The sequence below is a fragment of the Lolium perenne genome, chromosome 3 (genome assembly GCF_019359855.2).
Source record: "Lolium perenne isolate Kyuss_39 chromosome 3, Kyuss_2.0, whole genome shotgun sequence".
NCBI lineage: Eukaryota > Viridiplantae > Streptophyta > Magnoliopsida > Poales > Poaceae > Lolium > Lolium perenne.
In genome coordinates this window covers 96309586-96315464 of record NC_067246.2, presented here as the reverse complement: position 1 = coordinate 96315464, position 5879 = coordinate 96309586, and the positions used below count along the sequence as shown (strand labels likewise).

General features: G+C 41.2%; 1 pseudogene; it reads right to left on the bottom strand.

Annotated features, from left to right (window-relative positions):
* Positions 1–312: 312 nt before the first annotated feature.
* On the bottom strand, positions 313–1019 carry LOC127339469 (uncharacterized; annotated as a pseudogene).
* Positions 1020–5879: the final 4860 nt, after the last annotated feature.

Here is a 5879-nt window from a genome sequence, read left to right as displayed (position 1 = left end):
ATGTGGGTGATTCTTTTTCTCTTTTCTTGAGGGCCGCAGGATAATTGATCCTCTCGATTATCGGAGACAGGCCGATGCATAGAGGATACATAAGGACATTATGATATTTACCTAGTGTACGATTTTTTTTTTGTTAAGAACTGCATGGCTATACTAGGACACACCATAATACTATGATATCACACCCGGAGTATTAGCAGGGATAAAATAGATGCTATTGTGTAATTCGTAAGGAATTTTTGTTATGACTTGTCTCCTTTATGAGAGGGTTAAGGACTATTTGCAAAAACCATATGGGATATCTCAAGTACTTTATGATCGACCCAGCGTTCGGTATGGCTGGTATGATAAGGACCGCATAACCATTTTTAGTTCCCGACTTCTCCCTTCTTGGGATAGGTTGATGGTGCACTTGGTCTGTTGGAAGGCGGTGGCGGCGACGTCTTGGTCGATGAGCTGCAATTTGAGCGGGTAGATGACGGAGACGGGGCACTTCTCGCTGTGACCCTTGTACTGCATGACGTCGTCCAGTCTTGCTTTGGTTTGGAACTGCCCTGACTCCTTTTCTTTGGTGAACTCCGCTGGGCCGGCCACCGACAGCTTGGGCAGGGCCTTGGCGACTCCCCCACCTTTACACGCACGGCGGTGGTCTTCTTCGCGCCATGGTCGAAGGCTTGGACGGTGCCTCCCTCGTCAAACTTGGTGCCGTCGAAGGAGAACACGGTGGCCAGGTCGCTTTAGCTCATGTCGTAGTACATGTTGGGGTTGCGCAGGGAGATGGTGACGGTGGCATTGTAGGAGAGGAGCTGGAGCTGGGACGTGGAGGCATTGGTGGACGGGTAGAGGGAGAAGCGCATGAGGAGGTCGTCGGCGGCGGTTGCTTTGGGCGGCTTGATGACAACGAAGGCGAGGATGAGGACGACCGTGAGTACGATGTCGACGGCGTCCCAGATGGCGATTTCTGTCCAGCTGTAGTTGCAGCAGTCGTCGTCGTAGTCGCAGCCGTCCCGCTGCCCCATGGCTGCTGTGCGCGTCCGCTCTCTGAGTCTGAACTTGGGAGGGTGGATGGGTAACTTTATGATAACCCATATCGGTACGAGAAAGGAAATTTTCATGCTGGACTTGCCTACCATGAAATAGATGTATACAAGCATAATCCATCGATGTCTCAAAACCCCATATCGGTACGAGCTAGGTTAAAAAGTGAGTGAAAGCGTAGTTCATAAGACTTATTTTTGTGTGACTTGTCACCTTTTTTAGTTGCGACAAGGCTCTATGCAGGTGTTTTGATTTAGTGGATGGTTAAAGAGTTTTTGGCACAAATACTAAGTACTTTATGATAAACCTAGCGTACGACATGGATGGCGTGCTAAGGACCGCATAGCAGTTGGGGAGGAATCACATTTTTTATAGGTAAACGAAATGTCAACACCCGAAGGTATCTGGGTGCGCCAAGGAATTTGATTGTTATTTATTCTTACACTAAGACAAAGAGAAATTTCATGCTGGACATACCTAATCGCATTGTTTCTTTTGCGCATTGTAGTATGACGTGTACCATATGGATATTCTTAATTGTGGTATGATGTGTATGATACGTCTCAAACGTATCCATAATTTCTTATGTTCCATGCTACTTTTATGACAATACTCACATGTTTTATACACACTTTACATCATTATTATGCATTTTCCGGCACTAACCTATTGACAAGATGCTGAAGCACCAGTTCCTGTTTTCTGCTGTTTTTGGTTTCAGAAATCCTACAAAGGAAATATTCTCGAAATTGGACGAAATCAACGCCAGGGTCTTATTTTTCTACGGAACTTCCAGAAGACCGAAGAGCATACGAAGTGGGTCCACGAGGGGCCGTAACCATAGGGCGGCGCGGCCAGCATGGGGCCCGCGCCCCCCTATGGTGTGGGTCCCTCAGGACCCCTCCGAGGCTGCCCTTCCGCCTGTAAAGTCTCTCCGTCGCGAAAACCCTAAAAAGATAAGGCACGATACGAGAAAAGTTACGCAGCCGCCGCCATCGCGAAGCCAAGTTCGGGGGATAGAATCTCTGTTCCGGCACGCCGCCGGGACGGGGAATTGCCCCCGGAAGCCATCTCCATCGACGCCACCACCATCTTTATCGCCATCGGTGTCTCCTATGATGAGGAGGGAGTAGTTCTCCCCCAAGGCTAAGGGCTTTACCAGTAGCTATGTGGTTCATCTCTCTCTCCCATGTGATCTTTATGTGATCATGAGCTTTGTATCACTATTAATCTATGTGCTACTCTAGTGATGTTATTAAAGTATTCTATTCCTCCCCCATGATGTAATGTTGACAGTGTGTGCATTATGTAGTACTTGGCGTAGGTTATGATTGTAATCTCTTGTAGATTATGAAGTTAACTATTACTATGATAGTATTGATGCGATCTATTCCCCCTTTCATAGCTATTGTTGACAGTGTGTATGCTATGTTAGTACTCGGTCTAAATTGCAACGGTCTATTATGCACTCTAGAGGTTACTTTAATATGAACTCCGGATGTTGTGAAGCTTGTTTACTCCGGCTTGAGGTGTGCTTTTATAGCCCTACACAATGAATGGTGTTTGTTATCCAACAAGAGAGTGTGAGAAAGTAGCACAAGTGAAGAGAAGTTATTTATTTATGTGATCATTGTTGAGAGTGTCCACTAGTGAAAGTATGATCCCTAGGCCTTGTTTCCAAATATCGAATCACCGTTTATTTACTGTTCTACTGCATGTTTACTTGCTGCCATATTTATTTCAGATTGTTATTACCACTCATACTCATCCATATCACTTGCATTTTACTATCTCTTCGCCGAACTAGTGCACATATACATCTGACAAGTGTATTAGGTGTGTTGGGGACACAAGAGACTTCTTGTATCGTAATTGCAGGGTTGCTTGAGAGGGATATCTTTGACCTCTACCTCCCTGAGTTCGATAAACCTTGGGTTATTCACTTAAGGGAAACTTGCTGCTGTTCTACAAACCTATGCTCTTGGAGGCCCAACACTGTCTACAGGAATAGAAGCGTGCATAGACATCAAGCTATTTTCTGGCGTCGTTGCCGGGGAGGTAAGGTAAAAGGTATTCACATCCTCCGACTACTAAACTATTTCCTAGCACTGTTACCGGTGTGTGAGTGCTCGAAGCTATTTTCTTTAGATTCTGCAATTATATCTTTTTGTATCTTGTTTTTATTTTTCACTAGTTATGCTTAATGGAAAACAACAACAAAATTAGAGATCTTTATGAACTTTATATTGAATTAGGACATGATGTGTTTGAAGAGAGAATTAAAAACCCCATGGAACTTTGTTTGCAAAATAGTTGTAGCAATGTTATTAGCATGAACTCTTTGAACACTATTATTTCTAATGCTATGGAAGAATTTAAGCTTGGGGAAGCTGGTTGTGACATTTTTAGTCCCCCAAGTTTTGAGGAGAAAATTTTCTTTGATGATACTTTGCCTCCCATTTATGATGATTATAATGGTAGTGGTATTTTGGTGCCACCTACTATGGAGGATAAAGTTTATTATGATTATACCATGCCTGCAATTTATGATGATTACAATGATGGTTGTGATAGTTTTACTCCCACTATTACTAATAAAATTGATTATGCTTATGTGGAGAGTAATGATACTTTTATGCATGTGAAAAAAGATGCTTTATGTGATAGTTATATTGTTGAGTTTGTTCATGATGCTACTGAAAGTTATTATGAGAGAGGGAAACATGGTTATATGCATCTTAATAATATTAAGTTTCCCTTCTTTATGTTGAGAATCTTGAAGTTACTCGTGTTTTATCTTCCTATGCTTGTCACTTTGCTCTTCATGAATTTATTTGTGTACAAGATTCCTTTTCATAGAAAGTGGGTTAGGCTTAAATTTGTTTCATACTTGCTTTTTGATGCTCTTTTTGCTTCAACTGTCATCCTTATGTGAGCATCATTAAAATTACTGAGCCCATCTTAATGGCTATAAAGAAAGCACTTCTTGGGAGATAACCCATGTTTTTATTTTGATACTGTTTTTTGTGTCTTGGAAGTTGTAACTACTGTAGCAACCTCTCCTTATCTTTATTTTATTGCATTGTTGTGCCAAGTAAAGTCTTTGATAGTAAAGATGATACTAGATTTGGATTACTGCGCAGAAACAGAATTCTTACTGTCACGAAATTGAGCCGCCCCATCTGTAGGTAACTCGGAAAAATCTGCCAATTTACGTGCGTGATCCTCAGTACGCAAGTTTCATTCAATTTGAGCATTTTCATCTGAGCAAGTTAAGTGCCCCAGAAAAATTCGTCTTGACGTACTGTTCTGTTTTGACAGATTCTGCCTTTTATTTCGCATTACCTGTTTTGCTATGTTTGATGGATTTCTTTGTTCCATTAACTTTCAGTAGCTTTGTGCAATGTCCGGAAGTGTTAAGAATGATTATGTCACCTCTGAATATGCAAATTTTTGATTACGCACTAACCCTCTAATGAGTTTATTTTGAGTCTGGTGTGGAGGAAGTTTTCAAGGATCAAGAGAGGAGGATGATACAATATGATCAAGGAGAGTGAAAACTCTAAGCTTGGGGATGCCCCCGTGGTTCATCCCTGCATATTTCAAGAAGACTCAAGCATCTAAGCTTGGGTATGCCCAAGGCATCCCCTTCTTCATCGACAACTTATCAGGTCACCTCTAGTGAAACTATATTTTTATTCCATCACATCTTATGTGCTTTACTTGAAGCGTCTTTTTATTTCCGTTTTTGTTTGAATAAAATCGGATCCTAGCATTCTTTTTGTGGGAGAGAGACACACTCCGCTGTTGCATATGAACACATGTGTTCTTAGCTTTACTCTTAATGTTCATGGCGAAGGTTGAAACTGCTTCGTTCATTGTTATATGATTGGAAACAGAAAATGCTTCATGTGGTAATTGGTATAATGTCTTGAATAATTTGATACTTGGCAATTGTTGTGCTCAAATAGATCATGTTTAAGCTCTTGCATCATGCACTTTGCACCTATTAGTGAAGAAACACCATATAGCTTGTTGAAATTTGGTTTGCATGATTGGTCTCTCTAAAGTCTAGATATTTTCCTGTGAGGGTTTGAACAACAAGGAAGACAGTGTAGAGTCTTATAATGCTTGCAATATGTTCTTATGTAAGTTTTGTTGTACCGGTTCATACTTGTGTTTGCTTCAAACAACCTTGCTAGCCTAAGCCTTGTATTGAGAGGGATTACTTCTCGTGCATCCAAATCCTTGAGCCAAAAACTATGTCATTTGTGTCCACCATACTTACCTACTACATGGTATTTCTCTGCCATTCCAAAGTAAATTGCTTGAGTGCTACCTTTAAAATTTCATTTCTTGTCTTTGCAATATATAGCTCATGGGAAAAATAGCTTAAAAACTATTGTGATATTGAATATGTACTTATGTATCTTATTTCTTATAAGTTGCTTGTTGAGCGGTAACCATGTTCCTGGGGACGCCATCAACTATTTCACCTTTGTTGAATATCGTGTGAGTTGCTATGCATGTTCGTCTTGTCTGAAGTAAGGGTGATTTATCATGATCAAATGGTTTGAGTATGCATATTGTTAGAGAAGAACATTGGGCCGCTAACTAAAGCCATGATCCATGGTGGAAGTTTCAGTTTGGACAACAATCCTCAATCTCTTATGAGAATATTATCTGTTGTTGAATGCTTATGCATTAAAGAGGAGTCCATTATCTGTTTTCTATGTTGTCTCGGTATGGATGTCTAAGTTGAGAATAATCAAAAGCGAGAAATCCAATGCGAACTTTCTCTTTAGACCTTTGTACAGGCGGCATAGAGGTACCCCTTTGTT